General features: G+C 43.5%; 1 protein-coding gene across 1 annotated transcript in view; it reads left to right on the top strand.

Moving 5' to 3' along the window:
• The window catches only part of LOC144696069 (parkin coregulated gene protein), a 646,838-nt gene that overhangs the window by 156,824 nt on the left and 464,399 nt on the right, over positions 1-25,615 (top strand). The window contains exon 2 of the mRNA XM_078567303.1: positions 20,649-20,723. The gene's annotated coding sequence lies outside the window, so the exon portion shown is untranslated. The remainder of the gene's footprint in view (positions 1-20,648; positions 20,724-25,615) is intronic.

The raw sequence follows: 25,615 nt of genomic DNA, 5'->3' as shown, positions 1-25,615 counted from the left end.
ACTGCAGAGGAGTGCCTGAGGCTTGCATTTGCCCCAGACTGCCTTCACTAGGGTTGCCAACTGTAACTAAATGTATTCCTGGAGGGTTCATCACATGCTTTGCCCCCACACTCCAGCCATTAGTTGGCCAACATATCCATCCTCATGATGCAGTGCCTTCCTACACCAATTGGAAAGCAAAAAGACTCATTCCCCAATTCGGTGATGCTTGACTGTCGGCCAAACGGCCTTTTTCTTTTCCCATTTTCAATGTTTTTATAACTGGTAAAGAGAAATGTTCAAAGAAAATGTCAAAAATGTTTTAAATTTTGTAATGTCCCGGTGATATTTCTCCAGGGCTGCACACAGCAGTGTCCCTGGAGATTGATCTTCAAATCCTGGAGACCAGGCCAATCCTGGAGGGTTGGCAACCCTAGACTTCACACAATTCAAGAACTGGACTGAATAAACCCATGGCTGTGAAGCTAACAGTGGCATCAAACTTTTATGGAACATAATAATGTATATATTATGAGGTATAAAGAAAAGGCAGAGGCATTAAACAAACATTTTGCATCTGTCTTCACAGTAGAAGAAACAAAAATAACAATGAACCAACGGCTTAATGAGAGTGTGCAACTTAAAGTAATTAATGTGAACAAAGAAGAAGTTTTGGAGAAATTAATGGGACTAAAAGCTAACAAATCCCCTGGACCTGATGGCCTACATTCTAGACTTCTAAATGAGATGACCAGAGATAATGGATCCATTGGTTGCGATCTTACAAAATTCCCTCGATTCTACAATGCTCCTAGTGGAGGTAGCAAATGTAGCACTGCTATTCAGGAAAGGAGGGAGAGAGAAAGCAAGGAACTACAGGCCAATTAGGCTGACATCAGTTGTCAGGAAAATGCTGAAACCTATTCTGAAACAAGTGGTAACAGGATACTTAGAAACTTACGCTATAGGCAGACTATAAAGGACATTACCTTTGGCAAATGCTTGATCCTGGGGAAAGGCCCAGCACTGGCCTGTCCAAGTGCCTTAGGAGGACAAGATGCAATGGGCCTTCCCGAAAGGAGGTGATGCCAGGCCCTCACCAGCTCTGCAGCTGGTGGCTGAGGCTGCCTCCACAAGATTCCGCCACACATCCTGAGCACTGTGTATAGTTTTGGTCTCCATACCTAAGGAAGGATGTACCTACCTTAAAAGGGATGTAATGAAGGTTTGTGATTCCTGGGATGAGAAGGTTTTCCTATGAGGATAGATTGGGTAGGATGCGCCTGTACTATCTGGAGGTTAGAAGAATGAAAAGTGATCTCATTAAAACATATAAAATTCTCAGCATCAGCCTAGATGCTGAGAGATGCTTATCCTGGCTGGAAAGTCTAGACCTATGGGTCATAGGCTCAGGATAAGGAGTTGGCCACTTAGGACTGAGATAATAAAGAGAAATCTCTTCAGTCACAGGGTTGTGAGCCTTTGGAATTCTCTACTCCAGAGAGTTGTGGATGCTCAGTTTTTGAGGATGTTCAATTTTGGGCCCTAAGGGAATTGAGGGATATGTGGATCGGTGGGAAGGCAAGGTTGATGTTGAAGATGTGCTATGGCCCTTTTGAATGATGGAGCAGGCTCATGGGACTGGATGGTCTCCTCCTGCTCCTGGTTCTTATGTTCTAAAACGTAGACGATGATGGGCATCTGATTCATTCACCATGGTTAGTGTTCATTCGTTCAACCTGGGTTAAGCTAACCCAAGAATAGCAGAGATTAAAGGCAGAGGTTTCAGTTTGTAAGAGTTTTGCTGTGCTTATGGGAACCGTTGTCAAACAGTTAAGGCCAAGGAAAGGTGTTGTGGAGTGGGATGGTGAAGCCAAAACCATTACAGCGTGGGATATTAGAAAATTGACTGCCCACATGATGCTGATCTATTAGGGATGGGCAACAAATGCTGGCCTTGCCAGCGACACCCACACCCCATGAATGAATAATAGAAATCAAGGGAGTTGCAGGAGGAGATATAAGACCAGTGAAGGTTAGGGAGGAAGGGGGAAGTGGTAGATGAGCACATGGAAGAACTTGTGGATAAAGATGACGGTTTAAATTTGAGACCTTGAGGTAGCATAGAGGCTGAGCCTCTAGTGTGGGACAGGATGTCTGCAGTGATGTTTTCAGTGACCTGACAATTGTTACAGTCTCATTGAGTGAATTTGTCAGTTTACTGCCAATTTGTCTGAAATATAAACTGTTTTGTACTGTTGACTTCAACCATCTGGAAACTGAATTGACTCAAATTCCTTTCTATTAAGAGTATTATAACTGACAAGGAAGAGGATACTTTCATATAATCAATGAGTGCTGGATTGAATCCCAGATCCAGGAATGAAAGCACATTAGACTAGCCCAATGTGCCAACCAGAGTGTGTTTCTAGCTGTATAAATTAGATGTCCCTTGGTGCCTATAATATTCCCAGTTGTTTGATAAAGTAATGTCTTGGTTTAGAGCACCATCTCATTTTATCATGAAATGTTAGAATCCCAGATTGTAGCGGAGGAGGGAAAATTGCCAGGCATATCTTCCAGAGAGCAAAAGATTGCTCCAGTCACTATGTGTAGTGATCTGTTAAAAAGTATTCAGAACGTGTATAATTTTGCAATTCAAAGCACCACAGCCATTTTAATATTTCCCCTCCCTCGATTGCTCTCTCATGAACTACCAGCTGCCTACTCATCCAACACTGATAGAGAGCTAGGTGTATGTTGCTTGCCTAATCTCTCAGCTGGGCTGTAGCGTGCAGATCAACGAGAACTGCAAAAAAAGAAGGAAAGGAAGAAAAATGGTGGGGTGGGGCGTGGGTGGGGGAAATTCTTGAAATAAATTAAATTTCCAGTGTGCAGTTAGAATTGTTAAAAATATCAGCATTTGAACCACTGTGACCAATTTCCTTGAAACTTAATCATGACTTGGAGCAATGCACAATTATACTTCCGACCACAATTGACTATTTAGCTGATCTCACTCATTGGGAACTGAGTTGATGCAGAGAGACTACATTTTCTCATTAACCTTCTGAGGACTGCAGGACCATTCATTCAATTTATTCAAAAAGACATTATAGCTGGGAGCTTCTTTTTAACTGAGCAGGCTATATATAGAGACACTTCTACGCTTTCCTTGTGCTCAGCATGTTTTTCAGACTGTCATTTTATGAAACACGTTGAAAGACATGTTTATTTTCTGGGATTTGGGGGTCGGTAGAAAATCGGCTGTTCTTCAACGGGTCAATCAAAATCAAACAGAGGTGCTGGCTCGTCATCTATTACACACCTGCAGATGGCTGGGAGCAAGTGGCATGGGCTATGATGCAGCCAAGAGCTTCATTGAAGTTACAGGGCTAGAGGGTCCTGCCATGCCTGTACCAATGTTGGCCACTCAGGTGACATAAATGCCCCTGTGCTTTCTAACCATCATACAATCCCCAAACGTCTGTTACAACCATGCATTTTAAAAATGCAATCTATCAAGATGTAAGTTTATGACTGACTTCTTTATTTGCAGAATGTTAAACTATTGAAATAATTTGATGAGTTGGGTCGCAGACATTAAGGGCATTCAGAATGCAACTGCTAGTTTAAAGGAATTGTTAGGATACTAGAAAAGGAAAGAGAGACTTGCATTTATATAGCACCTTTCATGACCCCAAGATGTCCCAAAACATTTTACAGCCAATGAATAGAGAGATGAGACTTGGCCTCAATGTTGTTTTCTCCTCCTTGAACTTTTGCTAGCATTGCTGTGACTCAATTGGTAACACCCTTGTCTCTGAGTCAGGGGGTTGCAGATTCAAGTCTCATACCAGGACTTAAGCACAAAAATCAATGGTGTCACTCTAGGTTAGTATGGAGGGAGTGCTGCATTGTCTGAGGTGCTGCCTTTTAGATGGAATGTTTAAAGGCTCCTTCCTCCCTCTCAGGCAGATATAAAAGATCCCATGGCAGTATTTTGAAGATGAGCAGGCATGGTGCCCTGGTGAATATTTATCTGGCAATCAATGTCACAAAAGCTGATTTTCTAGTCAACAGGACAATGCTGTTTGTGGGAGATTGCCCTGTGCTAATTGCCTGATGCACTTGCTATATGATAACAATGATTACACTTCAAATGTACTTCTTTGGCTGTCAAGCACTTTGGGACATTCTAAGGTTGTGAAAGGAGTTATAGAAATAAAAGCTTTTCTTTCTCATGTATAATGAGCTTATTTATGATGCTTTATGTTTAAGGTGTGTCCCCTCCCTTTAAATCATGTGACATTCACAAAATAAGTAATGATTTCAAACGCTCACAAAGGGGGCATTAAAGAGTCTTGCTTGTAGATTGATGGGATTTAGTGCAATCAGTATATGTTATAGCCCAGTAATAACGTTTGTTTTGCAATATGTTAATATATAAGGCCACCATATCTAACATTTGCTGTTCAAAGATTGTATGACATCACGTGACAGAGGAAGCAATAGTGCAATTTTTTTTTCTTTTTGACAGCAAGCCTAGCTTTTTATACTTTGTTGCGTGTATATTCTTTAAGGTCATGCCAGCATCAATTGTGACTTAGTTGGTAGCACTCTTGCCTCTGAGGCAGCAGATTCAAGGGACACTCCAAAGACTTGAGCACAAAATCTGGACTGACCCTCCAGTGCAGCACTGAGTGAGTGCTGCACTGCCTGAGGCACTATTTTTTCAGATGAGATGTAAAATTGAGGTCCTATGGCATTATTTCAAAGAAGTGCTGGGGAGTTCTCCCTGGTGTCCTGACCAGCATTTATCCCAAAGTCAATAAAACAGGCTGTTTGCACATTACCACATTGCTGTCTGTGGAAGCTTGCTGCTTGCAAATTGGCTGCTGTGTTTCCCACGTTAGTAAATTGAAAAAAATATTCAATTGGAGTAAATTGCTTTGGGTATCCTGGGGTTGTGGAAGTGGCTATATAAATGCAGGTTTTTCTTTAAAGCCGTTTCTTTTTGCAGCTAATAACAATTTTTGTCCCATATCGCTCCTGTTAAGCAACTTGGGGAGGGCATTTTAGTGCAAAAAGCAAAAACCAAAATCTTGCAGGTTTTGGCAATCTGAAAAAGAAACAGAAAAGGCTGGAAGTACTCGGCAAATCTGGGGGCATCTGTGAAGAGAGGAATGAAGTTAACATTTCAGTTCGATGACATTTAGTCAGCACTGGACAAAGTTACAGATGTCACCAGAACAGAAAATGCTGGAAAAACTCAGCAGGTCTAACAGCATCTGTGGAGAGAGACAAAAAAAACAGACTTAACGTTTCGAGTCCTTAAGACTCTTCTTCAGAGCTGGGCAACGGGCAATAAGGACTCGAAATGTTAGCTCTGTTTTTTATTTCTCTCCACAGATGCTGTCAGACCTGCTGAGTTTTTCCCTGTTTTTGTTTCAGATTTCCAGCATCCGCGGTATTTTGCTTTTATTGAAGTTATAGGCGTAGCAGGTTTTAAGTAAGTACAGAGTCAGGGGTGCAGGGAAGAACAACAAGGATGAGCTGTGATAGGGTTGAAGGCAGTAAAGATTATTAACTAAATGGATGTTGGAGGAAGGCAAAAAGGGATGGTATTGGAACAAATAATGAAACAAAAAATGAGCCTAGCGCAAGCACAAATGCGCACATTACCAAACGGTACAAAAAACTGGACACATTGGTTATGATCTAAATTGTTGATGTTATATAAATGTAAGTTGTCACTGTATCTAAACTGCTTTGTATCTGTGAAATCTCTGGATTTCTCCACCTTTCCTTAAAAAAGATAATTTTTTGGATGGATTAATGCATTGATCGTTTTCTCTCAATACTTGTGCTGAAGTAAAACAGCAATCCCACATAAGCCATGCCCAGAAGGTGCTCAGAAAGTAACAGACATTTGAAATGGAAAAATTAAAGTGTCAGAAAAGCTTGCTCTCTATTCTCAGAATCAATATAAAAATGTAAATTAATCAGCCAACAGTGAGCTTAGAAGCCGAGAAGATCTATCATTTTGACAAGTCTGTTTAATACCTTGTACTTAAATTTTGTCTAGATAAACAAAAGACACTAATTACAAGAAATCTCTGGTAGCCAACTGAGTTGGGATTGAACCAGATAATGAACTAGATGCAGAGCCATTCTACATGTAAATGTATTCACAGCGTACCCTCTCTGATTATTTGCCAGGTTTGTTCTGCAGTAGGATAGGAAAAGCATGACTTGCATGAAAGAATCTAACACCTTGGATAAGATGCTTCCTCTGGGCTCCTGTATATTACTGGGCTGTGGATGGGGATTCACTGTGGCTGATCTATTGGCTTACTGAAATGTGTGTGTGTTTTTTTTTAAACAAGTTGCTAATTAACTGAGCAAGAAAGGGAAATAATTCCAAATGTACAATTTGAACTCTGAAAGGTCACAGTTGTTGAGGATGTAGCCAATTGGGAACTTCAGGAACTGGACTGATGTCAGCTTCTAATATTTGGTACTTACATCTCTGACATGCAGTAGGTTATTGGAAAAGATATCAGGCATATAATTCTCATAACAACTGAAAAAATTTAACACCTCCTGAAATTTCCTATCAGCAGCTTCTGCAATGTAAATTTCCCTACCGCAGTTCCTATCAGCTGAAGTATATCTGATTTCAAGCTGCTATGGAAACCTAAAGAAAACCTTTACAAAGTGTATTTCTTCCCTACAATATTCATAATGCAGAAGGCTCTAAGTGTAGGTATGTTCCCTAGCAGCCCCCCTATAAATTCCAGTGACATACTTTGAAATCAATGTGTGAATTTTAAACCATCTATCTATAAAGTGCAAAACTGATATTAACACAATGCTATGAAAATTAGGATATAGTCACTTGGTAGTACAGGATTTGGGTATTGTTGAAGAAAGAGACATGCTGTCAAAGCTTTTCATCTTGCACTCACCAGGACAGATGCAATAATGCCAAATTTCAAAGGGAACAACAAACTTATACTGCATGAGAAAAGGGTGCTGATTGGTTGAGATGATATCATGGAAAATGCAACTATTATTCCCTACTCTATTGTTTAATTCTAAAAAAGGCACCATGCCGGACATTTTCCTGCAGGGATAGGAAAATTAGGATATGGATATGGAAAAATATGGAAATTAAGGTTCATAATCCCTTAAAGATACCTAACTAGTAAAGGAAAAGGACAGATGTCTTTTTAGAGTGAACTTTGTTTTTAATTTTGCCTAATTATAATCGAACAGTTCCATTCTACATTTATATTAATGTTCACATATGGTGCATATTTTCTAGTGGACCTTGTCATATGATAATATACGTTTTTGCAGGGTCTTTGTTCAATTAACATCATTATTGAATCATTCACAAGTACCCTATAGTTAAAGTGGTGAGGGGAGAGGGAATGGGGGCAGTGGAAGGAATGGAATTCTAAAGCGAGCCCGTATGACTATTTAAGAGGGGGTGGAGCAAGTGGAGCAAGATAGAAGGTTAGGGTTAAGTGGGAGCTAAGGAGAAATTTGACAGAGATGGCATGGACACAAGGCTAGGGGAGTGTTAATGACAGTGGTAATGACTAAAGAAGGTGCTAATAATGGCATAAAGGTGAGATAGCAGAATGTGTCAATAGCCTTGTCCTGCCAGTAACACGTTCTACTATCTTATCTTTATGCCACTATCAGCATCTTTTTTACTCTTTAACAGTATCATTAACACTCCCTTTGTCTTATGTCCATGACATCTTTGTCACATTTTTCCTGAACTCCCACCTATCCCTGACCTTTTATCTTGCTCCACCTGTGAGTTCACTGACAATTTAGAGGCCTATTAGGGCCCTTAATCAATTCATTGACTAGAATTTTTCGCTGCCCATTCAACTGTTTGGTTGGCGGGTGGGCGGGTGAAAAGGCCAAGCGGCCTTTACATTTTTTGCGAAACCTCATCCACGGGTGGGATGAGATTTCAACCAGTGGGTTAAAAAAAAGAAACCTTTTAGCACTCATATTTAACATGAGTCACACAAGGGGGCATGTTTTCATTATTTTTAAGGCAACTCTGTGGCCTCATGGAGCTTTGACTGGGCGCACCTGCGCACATGCACAAACTTCCGCGCTCGCCCTCCTCTCGCCCCCCACCCCGTCACGCTGGCTGGCTGGCTGGCTGTTAATTGGCCAGCCGGTATGAAATCGCGGTCGGGGCCCAATCGCGGTCGGCTTCCCGACTGCTCCTGGACCCGCCCACCGAGCCTGCCCCACGACCGGAAAATCCCGGCCTATAAAATCCATCCCATTTCTACTTCTCTTTAGCCGTGAAGAAGAGTCATACGGACTCGAAACGTTAACTCTGGTTTTTTTTCTCTCCATAGATGCTGTTAGACCTGCTGAGTTTTTCCAGCATTTTCTGTTTTTGTTCCCAGTTACTGAACCTTCATGTGACTGACATTTGAACGTGACTGTTCCAGTAAGATGAGATCCACCACTGAGTATGGTGGATTAGTGGAGCATTTGATTTCAGAGGAGAAGGAAAATATAGTTAGGGGCAATTCTCGCTCACGAACATAGTCCACAGGAATGTATCTGCCCTCCTGGTCAGTCTCCTGTCTTGCACCCTCTGTAAACTTGAGCTACTCCAAAATTTTGCTGCCCTTATTGTAGATCACATCAAATCCTGTTCATCCTTTGCCCCTGTGGTTGCTGATCAACATTGGCTCCTGGTCCAGCTTTGCCTTGCCTTTGAAATTCTTATTCCAGTGTTCAAATCCCTCCTTGGGGATTGTCTGTCACTATATCTGTAACTTCCTTTAATCCTACAGCCCTCCAAATACGCTGTGTACATAGCATTCTGGCCTTTTTTGCATTGATGATTCCTTCGCCTCACCATTGGTGGTCATACCTTCAGCGACCGAGGCCCTAAGTTCTGAAATTCCCTCCCTCCCTAAACCTATTTACCCACCTATCCTCCTTGAAGACACTCTTTAAAACCTAGCACTTTGACCAAGTTTTTGATCCCCTGTCCCTTATCAGAATGAGGAAACAGTTTCTGGTGAGATTCTCTGGACGAGATCTTCAGTAAGTACTAATGTTGTTTATGGAGACAAATCGGCCTCGACTTTCCACTCGGGTTATTGCAGATGCCACTGTGCCCTTTCTCCACCTCCTCAGTCTTGTCTGAAGTTGGTGCAGTAAGTTGGATTTCCTGTCATTCGTGTCTGGGGCAAACGATGTTTGTTCCTGGCAGAAAGTCTTTCTCTAGATGGTGAAGTGTGATGTAAGCATTAAATCACTCAGAGGGAGTTGAATTGAATGTAGAGTGATTCATTCAACTCCTCAGGTATATGATTTGAAAATTCTTCTTCAAAAAACCTCTCCCCTTTGGTCATTGCCCACAAGGCTGAGCTCAGAAGCTTGTACCTCAAATCTTTGCTCTTCCCTGGACAGACTCTTAACAGATGCTGGGTGTTCTCCCTGCAAAATTGTGCAGGGTCGAGGATGCATCATTGTGGCGGTCAGAATCCAAAGGTTTATCAGGATTCTGTAAGGACATGAAGTCCTGGCCATAGTGTTGGAAGTCTGCAAACTGATGTTGACAATGGTAAAGAATATTATCTTTCTCTACTTTCCCAGAGTTGAGGTTTCTTGTGTGGCCTCAGCAATTTACTTCAACCAAATCTGGTGGGAATAGACGATTGTCGCTAGGAAGTACAGAACTTGAACATTGCTGAAAGGAGAGACATGTTGCCAAAGCTTTTCGTCTTGCACTCATCAGGACAAACGCAAGAATGCCAAATTTCAAACAATCACAACAATTTATACTACAGGAGAAAAGGGTGCTGATTGGTTGGAAAGTCAACACTTTTGTCCTGTAGTATAAATTGTTGTGGCCGTTTGAAATTTGGCATTCTTGCATTTGTTCTGCTGCGTGCAAGATGAAAAGCTTTGGCAACATGTCTGTCTTTTCACCAATATTTAAATATTCCTCCCTCCCCGTCTGTAGCTATCTGTAAGTGTTATCAGATTTAGCATCCTTTAAGCTGCTGTTGTGTCTTCTTCCACTATCGAGCTATCTGTACACAGCACCATAATAATGGGATGGGTCCTGTCCACATTTATAGCTGTTGATCAAGCAAACAGACATGCATGAGCTCCTTACTCAACAGCTACCTTGAACAAATGATCAATTATAAACATTTATTCCCATTGGAAGCTTTAATTTTCATTCTCTGCTCTCCATTCCCCTTGGAGAAAAAGAATGAATGATTGAGAGAGAGCTAAATGATGTGGCTGTTTACGTGGAGTTGTATCTGCTGGGAGCTAGACAGAGAACACCCCAAACAATTTTTATTTGTATTCCTCAACAGCCACCAGAAAGTGAGGGCTGTTGTTTATTTAGGCTCATCTAAATTCTAAACTCAACCCAAGTCCCAGAGGGGGAGAAGCTACTAATAAGTCAGTGCCTGGATGTGATAAGTCTCACATTTAGCAACAACCTTTCTTTCCTAATTACTGTATTTCATGCATTTAAAAATCTGAGGTGAGAAGGCAGTTTGTTTCCTTATTTGAATTGCCAGGGCTGTGCTGAGATGAATCCATGACTTCAATTGTTGAGCTGTAATTTAGTGAAGAGCTCACTGAAGGTCTTGTTACTCCCTATACCAAGCTAGTTGGCGAAGTATGAAACTAGGCATTAATACTTTTCTTGATAATAGGCTTACTCACATGATGTAGCAACACACATGCCCACTTCCCGTCCACCAACGTAGTGTCCTAGCTGTCCCCCTTTGTAAGTGCTCTTAGTGCTTAATTATACCATGCCCTTCACCAGTGTATCTTAACAGTATAACTAATATACCATTAACACTCCTGAAACCTAGCCTCATGCCTTCCCTCAGGATCTCTGTGGCAGTGCAGGTGAAACTTCAGCTCTGATTCTACAGGGTCGATTTTAACTCAGGGAGGAAGTAAGAGTTTGAAGCATTTGACAAATAACCCACCTTCCTGGAGTATAAAATCCAGGAGATTATAACTCCTGGTCCTCATTTCTATGCCCCTTCTCTGTCACCACAGCACCAAAACACATTATCTGGTCCCGCATTAGCACAAATTGATTGCCTTGGTTCCTACACGCCAACAGTGATTGCACTTCGAAAGTACTTAATTTGACCGTAAAGTGCTTTGGGACATCCTGTGGTCGTGAAAGGCGCTATAAAAATGCAACTTCTGTTCTTCCCAGCCAAATGCTGGTGAAAATGCTGTTACTGCTGACCTGGCGTCCAGCTGGAAGGCACTGTGAGAATTTAGGGCAAGCCAACGTAAACCTGTCCAATCCCTGTGGGATGTTTGGTCAGGCCGCAATTGGAATGTTATGTCCAGTATGAGGCAGCCTTCCCGAGGAAGGGAATCAGGGCCATGGAGAAGGGACAGTAGAGGTTCACTGAGGGGATACCTGGGATGAGAGGCTTTCTTTAAGACCAACGACTTGAGAAATGGAGGCACTTTTCAGGAAAACAGAGAGAGAAAGCCAAAGAGAACGTCGCGAGGTGTTTAAAATTAACGAGGGGTTTCGATCGTTTGAATAGGAAAGGAACTGTTTCCGCTGGTTGGTGAGCCGACAACATCACCAAATTCAAGATTATCACCATAAGAACATAGGGCGAGGTTAGGAGAATTGTTTTTATGGAGAATGTTGCGAGCACATGACATGCTGTATGAAACAATGGTCTCCATCAACAGGAACAGGAGTAGCCCATTAGGCCCTTAAAGCCTATTCCACCATTCAGTGAAATCATACATGTATCTTAGATCCCACCATGGCTCCATATCTTTTTATACCTTTATCTAGCCAATTTTGTGCCCTTGCCTGGCAAAATAGCTTTTAGTAAGAAAGTAGATAAATATTGACAAGAATGTAGGGATAGTTCTTTTAGAGTCAGTATGCAAAGAGCCACATTTATCTCCTGTGCAGTAAAATTCTATGACTTTCCTCTGAATGAGGGCCAATTTGAATGAAGAAAATCAGTATCAAATCTTGCTCTGCTGCAGAGTTGCCATAGGAACTGGCTACGTTATAAAGCAGATAAGAGAGTAGTATTAGATGAAGACCATTGAGCCATTTGATAAAGCATTATTAAAAGGAAAGAGATTAGTCTTCATGATAACCATTAATATTAAATGTTGCGTTTGAACTTGAGGGCGTAAGCTCTTATAGCTCATAACAAATATTTTATGAGGCTAAGTATGATGACTATACTTTTTATTTTGTTGTGGATAGATGTTGCAATCTTTTATAAACAGAGGCAAATACTGGAGAGGTTTATCGTGCAGATTAAGTTATAACTTGGATTTAAAATATTGTGAATTTGCATTGAAATGAGGGATATTGATAGTGGAGAGAATCAAACGCTTTCCATTTTGGCAATATTAAATGTTTCCAACCCAGAATGAAAAAAACAGTGAAAACTGGAAAATAAGAGTACTGGCTCAAACTGGTCCTTAAAATGGAACACCAATAAAAACTGGGAAATAAGAGTAATGGTCTGAACTGTTTGTTCCTTCTGGGAAGTTCAAGTGTAGCAGCACAGTAAAACTGCCTCTAGAATCTTAGAGTCACACACCACAAAAAGAGACCATTTGGCACATTGGGTCTGAATTGGCTCTTTGGAGACCCACTGCCCAACTCTGTCTCCACAGTTTTGTGACTTTTTTCTCCTTCAAGCATTTATCTAACTCCCATTTGAAAGCTACTCCTGAATCCGTTTCCACTACCCTATCAACATTACATTTCAAATCCCGTTCACTTACTGTGTAAAACATCCTCCTGTCACCTCTGGTTCTTTTGCCAATCATCCTGTCCTCTGGTTACAAATTGTGCCTCAGCCACCAGCTTCCATGGAGCAGTCATAATACACCAGCCATATTTTTTTTTTCCCATTTCCCAACACGTTCTCTGGCCTCACTGAGTGAGGTTGGCAAACTGGTGCTAATTGGTGATAAATTGCGGTCTATCCTATTTTATGGTATCAGAAGGCAGATGTCACGTTGAGAAAGAGACAGAACAAAGTTTTGGATTCGCAGTCATGTAACGTTTATCTTGGCTATTGAGTTGGGTGTTCGTGATTGTGTTCGTGATTCTATTTTACATTCAGACATGTAATCAGAATTCTGCACATTTACTCACTGGCAATAAAAAAGCAACAGGGTTTTTTTTTTGGTCAAAGCTCCCTTTCTCAAAACTGTAATTATCATATTCGCATATTTCCATGACAAATGGTTGATTTTATTCTTTATTCAAAGCAGCTATTACCCTATTTGTGTAACAAACTCAGCCCACTTACTCCAACACGAGAAATAAAACAGAAAATTTCAGAAATTCATGGCTGTCAGTATTTGAAAGGGATTAAGTCAATGTTTCAGATGTGATTCCCCACCCCCCCCACCGCCCCCAAAATGTGGTTTTGTCATTTTCTTTCTGTCACGTCATGCCCCGAGTAACTTAATCCACATTTCCAGCACACGCTGCTTATTTCAGCTTTTCCACATTCATGACTTTTCACTCTGTCTCAGCTTTAATGCACTGTTCAGTATTCTGAGCAGACACCAAAACCAGAGCCAGCTCTGTCGCAGGCGTAATCAATTTGGAACACTACATTTCTGAATTGGCCCAGTAGCTACGTCAAACTTTGCCCTGAATTCTGTATTTGATTGGTCTTTGGCAGCGAAGCCCCCCCCCACCCCATTCCTGACACATATCCATGATCTCCATAATTCCACTTGAGCCCTAGGAACCATTTTGTCCCCTTAATTTCACCCGCTTGCCACAGCTATTGTGTGGGAACTAAACAAAGCGATCAGGGTTTTTTTGTTATGCACCTTTGTCCGCACAGTATCTTTTTTTTTTGTTGGTATTTTTGCTTTTTAACCTTCTGTTTTTGACCTTGCGATCATTTCACCCAGCTCCCTCGTTACTATGTTCAAATCAGTAGGAGGGGAGAGGGCAGCTGCATTTCTGAATGTTTTGGCTGTGTGAGACTGTATGAGAGTAATTATGGCTAAATTAGTAGCACTCTGGTCCCTGACTTTACAGGTTATGTGTTCAAGACTCACTCCAGGACTTAATGCAAAACACTAGACTGATGCTCCAGTGTAATACTGAAGCAGTCCTTTCTTGTCAGAGTGGTGGTCTTTGGATGAGATGTTAAACTAAGGCCCTGCCTGACCTCTCAAGTGGGAGTAAAGGATTCCCCAGCACCATTTTGAAGAGGAGCAGGGGAATTATCCCTGGTGACCTGGTCAATATTTATCCCTCAGTCAACAGCATCAAACAAATAATCTGTTCCTCATCATACCACTGCTTGCTGTGTGCAAATTGGCTGCTGTGTTTCCCACATAATTATGGCGACTATGTTTCAGAAGTACTTCATTGGCTGTAAGGTGTGTTTAGGGACGTTCCCTGGTTGTGAAAGGCACTAAATAAATACAAGTCTTTCTTTTTTCATTTAGAGCAGAGGCCACATGTTTTCTCTTGTTTTCTTATTCAGAAAGCTTAAATGGAACGAATGGCATACCTGTAGGAAGAGTGATTTTGGTTTCACCTGCAGGAAATGCTGCTTTTGCATACTGCAGAAGATGGGCCCACAAATCTGGGTGTCATGGTTCTGGTGGCTATCGCTCAGGTCATGCTTAGGGGGTGTTGGTGTGGAGTGTGGGGGGAGGGCACGTCATTCACATGGGGCTGGCAAGTCCCTGCGCCATTACATGCACATGTCTGGAACACGATGGCCCAATGCAGCCAAAAAATCCCCATCTCTATTTGGGGAGGAATACCCAGGTCTCACTCCACTCCAGAGACCCCATAAGGCTACTCCTTGACAACCATTGCATAGGATACGAATCAGTTTCAAGGAAAGTTTACCCTTTCTTTCAGCGTCCAGGCTGCTCCCCTCTCCTGGACCGGATTAATCTGCACCAGACTCACCTGGACCGGTGTCACCTGGACTGGACTCACCTGCACAGGACTCACCTGAATCAGACTCAGACCTGGACCGGGTTCAGCTTCATCCATGACCCCCCAACAGGAGAACTCAGTTATGCCTACCGAGAAGCTGGTAAGGCTTTGTTACTTGGTGCACCTGCCTTCAGTAATACCTCAGAACCCGGGAAGCTGACAAAGCATGAACTTTCAACATAGTCCAGGCTACCCGAGCTTTTCCCCAGGACTGTTCCCTGTTATCATTAGACTTATAAGGAATTGAGTGGTGATGCAGGTTACAATATTGGCTGAAATATCCTGGAATTGGACTGGTCCTGCCTCTCCTGAATCATTTTATAACCCAAACTCTCTAACTCATTATATCCAGCTGATTTTCATTGGTTGTATACTCCTCGTGCATTCACTTGTTAAATTTCCCACCTTCTCTCATTCGTTATATGCCCTATCCACTGTTACTGATTATATACCCTGTCTGCTTGCATTCATTATATACATTGTCCATTTGCACTATTTATATACCTCGCCCCCTTCCACATGCTAACTGGCACCAAATCTCACTCAAAGTCACTTAAACATACTAATTTGTATGTTCGTAAGTCACGGGACAACTGCTGTGAGAATGGAATATCAAATCGAGGCATATTGGGCTGGTAGGCAAAATTACTCTGCACCTAACCATGTCACAACCGGCCTGGGAGTGCTTGATGCTGATATTGGATGAAAGAAGAAGGAATTTACATTTATATAGCTCCTTTGACAACGTCAGAATATCTCAAAGCACTTCACAGCCAAGACATTATTTTTGAAGTGTAATAACTTGTAGGGAAGCAAGGGAGCCAATTTGCATACAACAAGGTTCAAGAAACAGCAGCGAGGCCTGTTTCTTTTCAGTTATTTTGGATGATGGATAGTTTTTGGCCTGCTGTCTCCTCAACAATACCTCGGTTTCATGTCTTCTCTGGAAGATGAGGCCTTCAACAGCCCAGGACTGCGTTAAAATGTTAGCCTTGATAATGCGCTCAACCCTCTGGATTGGGGCACCTCACTGGGTATAACAATGGATAAATGCTTCATTTCGTAGACTAGCAAATTAAACCACGTTTGACGAAAAGAGGAGGGATTGTTTTTCCAAGTACAAAGTTTATCTTTTTACAAATTTGAACCTGCTATGTACATCTGTGCTACACCAAGAATCGAATCAATCCTACAGCAACATATATTGTGGCTATCTGCACTTTACATCGGATTGACAGTACAAAAATAGCCCAACTGGAACTTGTTCTGCTCCGAAATGTGTTCCAGATGGGTTCCATGTGTTACGCAAACTTGAGTGTCCTTGAATGATCTCCCTCATCCTTCCCACTTCCCTTCTATTCGTAGGACTTGAGGGCATTGAAAATATTGGTTAGATTTTCCTTAGATTTATCTTCCTTTCTGTTTTAAATCATAAATATCCCTACACATTTTACATCCTGTACCAAAATGGTCAATAAACTTTTAAAGCAAAAAATTGAACAGGTCTGATTAATGATGCTGCCGGTGATTGCCATGATTCATACTTCAGCCTTTGAACCAAAAAATGAGAGCTTCAGGCATGAGCACACTGTATCATCGTGTAACCACCCCCTGACAGTCAGAGGACCTTGCCTCTGTCTGTGATTAATTACCAGCACTCCAATTAATGTGAATAAAGCACACTGAACATTCATCACTTCATACAGACACATTTGTTTCCTAATTCTAAAGGGAAACACATTTTCTTGGTGTGATTCAGCACTTGAGACTCTGCAGTATGGTATATTAAGGAAGAAGTGCAAATATGGTGATGAGGTTGTCTCCCTTTGGGAGCCAGTGCATAAATTAGATGGGGAAGTGTCATGCATGGTATATGGTAATAGAATCAAAACCAGTGCACGCACATAGGGTCTCTGAATCCTCTGAACTTTAAATATACTGTTCTGCTCATTCTTTATCCTTATTCTGTTGAAATATCAAAATTCTTGCACTCAGGTTTACCAGGATTTTTATAAATAGTGACTGGATATTGCTGGAAAGAGAGACGTGTTATTGAAGCTTTTTGCCTTGCACTCACCTGGGCAAATGAAAGAATGTCAAATTTCAAATGATCACAACAATTTATACTGCAGGAGAAAAGAGTGCTGATTGGTTGGTAGGTCGACTGATTGGCCGAAGTGTTTTCATGGAGAAAGGAACCAAAAAATTGGGACCGGTTACCTTCCTCAGAGTTCCTACAACTTACAAGTGTTAAAAACCCCATCTTAGTATAACTGAGTCATTGCTTTCTACTCTTAGCAGCCCTGGCAATGACCTGCACCATGGATTGCCCTTCATCCATGCTTCTCAATTTTAACCAATTTTAAAGGCTAACTTGGAAAAGAATGCTGGTTCTGAGGTTTAAATAATCTTCCTTTTCCTTTTTTTGACCTCTTTGCATGTGTGCTGATTAATTTCTGATCAAGTACTGCATTCATAAAATAGCCAGATTCATTTTCAGATTTAAGGAAGCCAGCACGCAGGAACTTAGCACTTCTCAAGGAACTGGCTTCGCAAAAATAGTAATGGGCTCAACTTGCTGCCTCCTGAGATAGTGCAGAGGCTCTGACAGCATTGTCTGGGTTTCAGCCCACTGGGCTACCTCCCTCCCCTACAGTAACAACATAATGACAACATTGATGCCACTTGCAATGCCACTTTATTAGATGGTTAGGGTAACATTGCATGATTGCAATTATATACTGCCCCTGGTTAGAGACTAGGAGGTGCACAGTGGGAGAGCGGTGTGCTTGTACTCTGCCACATTTGTGCTTGACCTCTGTAAACATTAAGGACTTCAATGGAAAAGTAAATCATGTGGAATGTCAAATGGATGACCGAGTCACTCTTGTCCATTTTGCAGTGTTGTTGAAGACCAATTTCAACCCTGATTATTTTGACAGTGCGGGCAGACGAATCTGCTTTTCCCAGACATTCGGAGAGGCTTTGATTAAGCTTACAAAGCAGCCAGACTTCCCAAAAGCACACTTGAAATTTCCTAAAGCCCGGCATGAAACCGTACTGGAGTAATATTGCACAAGCAGCCTCCCTGATGTTGTTTCCCAGAATCAGATCAGCAGCCTGACTCTGGAGTCGTACGATCATGTCAGAAACACTGCAAAGTGATAATCATTCCTCAGCAATGTAAAGCTGACAGTGTCTAGCTTTTGCCATATAAATCTGCACAACTGTGTCAATAATTTTACTCAATGTTCCATTATGTATCCCTGCAAAGTCCTACCTCAGCAAAATTTAGCATGGCTAACCCAACTCCTCGTGTGTTGCAAGCATTAAGACTTATTTAAATTAAAGGCTGAACTAATTAAAGTTGAGCTCTGATAATGGATAAATGCTGGATAGTCCTACACTGTAGTTTCATATCCTCTGTACATGCCGTAGATTATTGGAGCTCTGGCACACAGACCCCTTAATCACGGGGAAGCCTCAAACGCTTCACAATTAAATTTCAATTAAAAACCCACTTGCACTTTTTGTGATAATATCAGGCGCTCAAGCATAGCAAATTTTCAAGGTAAAACACTGTAATTCTCAAGATATTTGGGTACGTTTGAAGTGCTCATTATTTTACAGAGGTTTTCTGGTTTCCCAGTAGGTTTTGCATTCATGTTGAAAGTTGTTTCTTAGACATAGTAACATAAAATGGCTGAATTACCTTAAGGACATGGGTAATTTAACAGCAGAGTGAGTGGGCTTTAGTGAGAATATTTATTTGAAAATATTTTACCAAGGTAGCCCAATGAGAGTTATCGTTTCACATGGGACTTTAAAAATTAACCTTCTTGGCCGGAGATAAGAATGCTATCAACTGAGTCACTCTCACCAAAAACGACCTCTTTTCTAAACTGGATTCAAACTGCATTCCATAGAGGACTAGGCCCAAAACAGAGAGAACACCGCCAATGGCTGCATTCAGGCCGGAAATTACTTTTTTTTATTGGAATATAGGGAAAAGTCAAATGCTAGAAACAAGCAGTATGTGGGGAAAATGCCAATAACAAACTCAGTTAACTATCACAATTCATTTTCCTCATGTGTAAAGCTCCTTATCAATGTGACAGAATGAAGCTCATTCTGTTGAAGATTATAGGAATCACTGCTATATATTTGTAAATGGAAGTTTTACTGTGTCACTGCTGTGGGACTTTTCAAACATGGAACCTAGAAACATTTAGAAAATTTACTGCACAGAAGGAGGCCATTTGGCCCATTGTGTCTGTGCTGGCTGAAAAAGAACTATCCAGCTGAATCCCACTTCTCAGCTCTTGATCTGCAGCCATGTAAATACAGCACTTCAGATACATATAGTGAGGGTTTCTGTTTGGACCAGCCCCCCAGGCAATGTGTTCCAGACCCCCACTACCCTCTGGGTGAAAATAACTCTCCTTAACTCCCCTCCAATCTTTCTACCAATCACTTTAAATCTATGTTCCTTGCTTATTGATCTATTTGCTAATGGAAAAAAGGTCCTTCCTATTTACTCCAACCTAGGCCTCTCATTATCTTAAGCACCTCAGTTAAATCTCCCCTCAGCCTCCTCAGTTCCAAAGCAAACACCAAACGTTCCTCTTTGCTAAAATTCTGTAACATAAATCTCCCCTGCAATCTCTCTCTAGTATGTATACACTCTTCCTGTAACGCAGTGACCAGAACTGTACGCAGATATCGAGCTGCATACCAACTGGTGTTTTATACAGCTCCAGTATAACCTGTAACATAAAAGCAAAATGCTGCAGGTGCTGGAAATATGAAATAAAAACAGAAAATGCTGGAAAAACTCAGCAGGTCTGGCAGCATCTGTGGAGAGAGAAACAGAGTTAATGTTTCGAGTCCGTTTGACTCTTCAGTGCTCTGAAGAAGAGTCAGACTTGAAATGTTAACCCTGTTTCTCCCTCCGCAGATGCTGTCAGACCTGCTGAGTTTTTCCAGCATTTTCTGTTTTCATTCCAGCTTAACATCCCGGCTCTTATATTCTATGCTTTGACTAATAAAGGGAAGTATTCTGCATGTCTTTGTAATCAACTTATCTACCTGAACTGCTATCTTCGAGTGACTGTGGACGTCCACACCAAGGCACCTCTGTTCCTCTACACATTTCATTATCTGACCATGTCTTGTCTATTCCCTTCCCTTGCTTGTCCTCCCAAAATGCATTACCTCACACTTCTAAAGTTTGAATTTAATTTATCTTTTTTTTTTGCCAGCCTGACCAGTCCGTTGATATCTTCATCTTGAAAGAATGGATTCTCAGCAACTCCCAAGGAGAATTGATTATTCCTGCTCTCAAAGTCTGGTCAGGCTGGGTCATTGAATATATTCAAGGCTGAATTAAATGTTTGATCTACAAGGGAATCAAGAGTTATGGGGGTGGGTGGTGGGAGCAGGCAGGAAAGTGGAGTTGGGACCATCATCAGATCAACCATGATCTTATTGAATGGTGGAGCAGACTCGAAAGGCTAAATGGTGTCCTCCTGCTCCTATTTCTTATGTTCTTATGTATAGCCCTTTTTGTTTCTGTTAATTAAAAGATGCATCTTTTGCGGGACAATATATGTCTTATTTTTGCTTACACAATCAGACAGGCACCAAACAATTGAAGCTGACAAGTGTAAGCTGATCGTCCTGTCATGTGGGGAGCCTTCAGCTAAGACAAGTGAGTTGTTTTCAATCTTTTGAAATTTATTTCAGTTGACAGTTTGGATCAATTGTGAAGATTCCATTTTCAATGTTCCATGTGTATGAGCTGGCTTCAAAGCGAGGGTTTCGTCTGAAGGATCTTCTTGGCTCCAACAGTGCTCATCACTCCTTTAAGTGTTCTGAATGACATCCATTCAGGCGGATGCCTATACTGCCCAATATCCACCTATACATTCTCGTAACCCAGTGGCACAAAGCTTCTGATCAGAGACGGAACCCTTGTATCCGACGCTGATCAGACAGTAAATTACCCTATTACTGCCCATATGTAGAAAAGACTCTGACTTCCAATCCACGGTGAAAAAGAACTCCCCCCAGCGCAGGAACCCTCGCAGAGAACAACGAAGAGAATCAGCGCAGAAGCCACACCCCAGTTTTACAGCACCAGCTGCTGTAAGGTACGTTTAAATGTCCAGTATGAATGTCAGCGAATGGGTGAGTGGACGAATGAGTGGATGGGTAGGGTGGGGAGGTGGGTGAGGTAAGTGGGTAAGTGGATAGGGTGGCTGGGTGGGTGAAGCGGTTGAGTGGCTAGGCGGGTGAGTGTCTGGGTGTGTGAGCACGCAGGTGGGTCGGGGTACAGTCGGGTTGGGAGACTAACCTGGTGGGGGTGGGGGTGGATTTGGGTGGAGTTGGGGAGAAGTCAGGGGGTCAGGGTGAGATAGCCGTGTGGTGGGGACTACGGAGGTCTGGTTAGGGGTGAGTTGTGGGGGGGTCAGGGTGACAGTTGGTGCTCGGGGGAGGGAGCCTGAGGAGGGGGAGTCGGGGGGTGTTGGTTAGCTGGATAGTTACCCAGGCGTTAGACCGGGCTTTTTCCTGTCTAACATTTCCGGCGTAACTATCCAGGTAAGTAAGTCAAAACTGTCCAAAGTCTCTGACTCTACCTGGGAGTTGTAGACTTTTCCAGATGGTCCTGGCAGCAGCGGGATTTCCCACTGGAGCTTCAAATTCCTGGGCAATTCCCATGAAGTCTGTGTCAGGGCTTCTGCAGGGTCCCTAAGCACATCTTGGGTCGTATGTCTGGCCTCTCACAATCCGGAGACCGGAGGAGTTGGGCCAGCAACTCCCTTGTGGTCATGACTGGATATTTGTGTCTTTCACACCTGTGTCCTTCAAGCTCTCCAAAGGTAGGTGAAGAAAACACTTGGGGGAGAATTCTCTCCCCATCGGTGGGGAAGGGGAGGGAGGGGGTTGGGCGAGAGTGGCCGCAGGTGGACGCATAGCTGCCATTTTACGTGGGTGGTTCAATTAAGGCCCTCCCAGCGTGATGCGCACCCGGAAGTGCTGAGCTCTCCCTGTGCGGGCAGGCGGGGTGGGGGGAGGAGGCTGAGTCGGGACCTGCGCTCTTTCGCGCACGTGTGTGAAGGAGCGCCGAAATCTCCCTGAGATAGCACAGAGCTTGCCTCAGGGAGATTAGCTTGATTTTAAAAAACTTTAATAAAGGGAAAAAAAAAATTTAAAGACATGTCCCCTCATGTGAGTGTCACATGAGCTGGGACATGTCTATGAAATTGTATTAAAAATTTTTATTAATGTTTTAAATACCTTCGTGAAACCTCATCCCGCACGTGGATGAGGTTTCATGAAAAATTCGAAGGCCGCCTTGGGCTCTTCACCCGCCCGACCGACCTTAAGGTTGGACGGGCAGCTCCGTTAATTATTTCAATTGGAATTTAAATGGCCTTAATAGGGCCTTTGACAGTTCGGCGGGTGTGTAGCCGACTCCGGTGCGCGCCCGCCGAGCTGAAGGTCTGAATGACGCCCACCCGACGTCACCACGCATCATTTTACGCATCGGCGAGCAGGCCCCGCCCCCCGCTCGCCGACCTGAAGATCCCGCCCTCGGTAAACCAAAGTCAGATAAAAACCATTAAACCACCTAACTTTGAAACGAGTGAATAACAGTTGCGATCATGCACACTTTGTTCAAATGAAGACACTATACTTCCTCGCATTTGTGGGCTGCCTTGCTTGACTCGAGTAAAATATTTCCTAATTACGCTCCTGTATTCTAATCTTTTTGCGGCCTTTTGTAGGGCTTGACTGACGCTTAACGCCTTTTCCAGTGTTGACCTTTCGCCTCAGCCTATTCCTTCGTGACCCTCAGTTCTCAGCTGGAAGTGAGCAGAGACCCTCCCAACACAGTTGCCGGGATTTCCCGCTAAACGCACAAAGTCGGTTAGCGGGCGGGAAAAACGGCGTTCCGTCTGCCGGCCGCAGCGGTGGCTTTTTACGTGGCGAATCGCCTGCATCGCAGCTGAAACTGGGCCGTTCCGCTGATGGGCGGTATCCGATTCGCCTGCCGCACCGTGACCTTAGCGCTCCCTAACTCCGGACGTCATATTTAAATGGCGTGCCTGCACAGCGTTCACACTCTCTGCAGCAGCTCCATCGAAAACATGGCTCCCAAAGACAAGAAGGCGTGCCACGCCCAAATTCAGCAGCGCCTCAGTGGAGCTCCTGTTGGATGCAGCCGAGGCCTGCTGCGGTGACCTCTACCCCTCTCCCACACCCCCCCCACCCCACAGGTCTGACCGCGGTCCTTTCCCCAGTGTGACCAATTCGGCTTCCACTAGCGGTGGTCAGTGCAAACGTCCTGCAGAGGAGGTCAGCCACCCGGTGCAGCAGGAGGATGAACGATCGCATCTGTTCCACCAGGTTAAGGCAACCACCTCATCCTCCTCAACTCACCCACTGTCAAGCCCGTCACACACATTCACCAGGATCCCCCTCGCAGCCACCTCAAGGGATATCAGCACTCATTCTCACAAACCCTGGCATCTCCGTCTGGCCTCATCTCCTCTGCAGCTTGCATCGAAATCCTGCCCAGGGCTCCACTTCGCCGTCCACACATGCCAGGCGTCCTTATCATCTCCCCTCACATGCATCAGGCTCACACTCTCCCCATCTGTCTTCATGCAGGACAAGCTGGCTCACAGTAGGGAGCGGTCCCATATCGGGGGGGTGGAGTGCCCCAGATCAAGGTTCTCATGGACTTTGAGAATAGAATCACAGAGCTGGCTGCAGAGGAGGTAGACTGTGCCTGTGCTGACGGTGAGGTCAGCAGTGCACACCCAAGTGAGGATCCTGCACTAGAACATCCATCAGACAACCAGACAGTGAGTGATTTCTCCTGTTTCATTATCACCTGCTGTGCACTAATTTCTTTCTTTCGTAGGTACCTCTGGGAAGCTGCCGAGGGCATCCCACAGGCCAGGCCCTCAACCCCAGTCCCCATGACTCCTCGGATGAGGAAACTGAGGACAGCACCTTTGAAGACCTGTGACAGCACTCACCCACACCCTCCACCAGCTCAGAGACACACGCCTCAGTGGGACCTAATTCTAGAGTGGCCTCAGGGTCACAATTTGGTGAGGACAGCGCACCATCTGCTCCACAACAGGCGGAGGCAGGGACATAAGAGGTGCCGGCACTCGGTGGACTGCTGGAGGCCACGATTCTGTTGAGTCCGAGTCCAGTGATGAGCCTCCGGACTTGGTCCTAAATCAGTTGCTGAAGCTGCAAAGACAAACTTGGGAACAGAGACTTGGTTGAAGGATGGACAGGATTGGCAGATAACCGTTCCAGGATTTAGATGTTTCAGGCAGGATAGAGAGGGATGTAGAAGAGGTGGGGGAGTTGCACTGCTGGTTAAGGGGAATATCACAGCTGTACGACAGGAGGACACCTCATTGGGCTCATGCAGTGAGGCAATATGGGTAGAGCTCCGGAATAGGAAGGGTGCAGTCACAATGTTGGGGGTTTACTATAGGCCTCCCAATTGCCATCTGTAGATTGAGGAACAGTTACGTAGGCAGATTTTGGAAAGATGTAAAAGCAATAGGGTTGTTGTGGTGGGGTGATTTTAACTTTCCCTATATTGACTGGCAATCACTTAGTGCTAGGGGGTTGGATGATGCAGAATTTGTAAGGTGCACCCAGGAAGGATTCCTGAGACAATATGTAGATAGTCCAACTAGGGAAGGGGCAATACTGGACCTGGTATTAGGGAATGAACCCGGCCAGGTGGTCGAAGTTTCAGTAGGGAAGCATTTCGGGAAAAGTGACCAAAATTCAGTAAGTTTCAAGATATTGGTGGATAAGGATAACAGGAGACCTTGGGTTAAGGTGCTTAATTGGGGGAAGGCTAATTATAACAATATTAGGCAGGAACTGAGAATTCTAGACTGGAGGCGGATGTTTGAGGGCAAATCAACAACTGACATGTGGGGGGCTTTCAAACAACAGTTGATAAGAATTCAGGACCAGCATGTTCCTGCTAGGATGAAGGATAAGTATTGCAAGTTTCAGGAACCTTGGATAACAAAGGATATTGTGAGATTAGTCAAAAAGAAAAGGGAAGCATTCATAAGGGCTAGAAGGCTGGGAACAGATGAAGCCCGTGGAGAATATAAAGAAAGTAGGAAGAAACTTAAGCAAGGAGTCAGGCGGGCTAAAAGGGGCCATCAAAAGTCATTGGCAACCAGGATTAAGGAAAATCCCAAGGCCTTTTATACAAATGTAAAAAGCAAGAGGGTAGCCAGGGAAAGGGTAGGCCCACTCAGGGACAGAGGTGGGAATTTGTGTGTGGAGCCAGAAGAAATGGGGGAGATACTAAATGAGTACTTCTCATCAGTATTCACCAAAGAGAAGGACTTAGCGGTCGATTTGTCTAGGGAAGAGTGTATAGATAGCCTGGATCATGTTGAGATCAAAAAAGAGGAGGTGTTAGGTGTCTTGAAGAACATTAAGGTGGATAAGTCCCCAGGGCCAGATGGGACCTACCCCCAGAGTACTGAGGGAGGCAAGGGAGGCAAGGGGGCCTTGACAGAAATCTTTGTATCCTCA

This window comes from Cetorhinus maximus, chromosome 21, assembly GCF_964194155.1.
Source record: "Cetorhinus maximus chromosome 21, sCetMax3.hap1.1, whole genome shotgun sequence".
In the NCBI taxonomy this organism is placed as follows: domain Eukaryota; kingdom Metazoa; phylum Chordata; class Chondrichthyes; order Lamniformes; family Cetorhinidae; genus Cetorhinus; species Cetorhinus maximus.
Note: the sequence above shows the minus strand (reverse complement) of the source record. Positions and strands in the feature narration are given on the sequence as shown.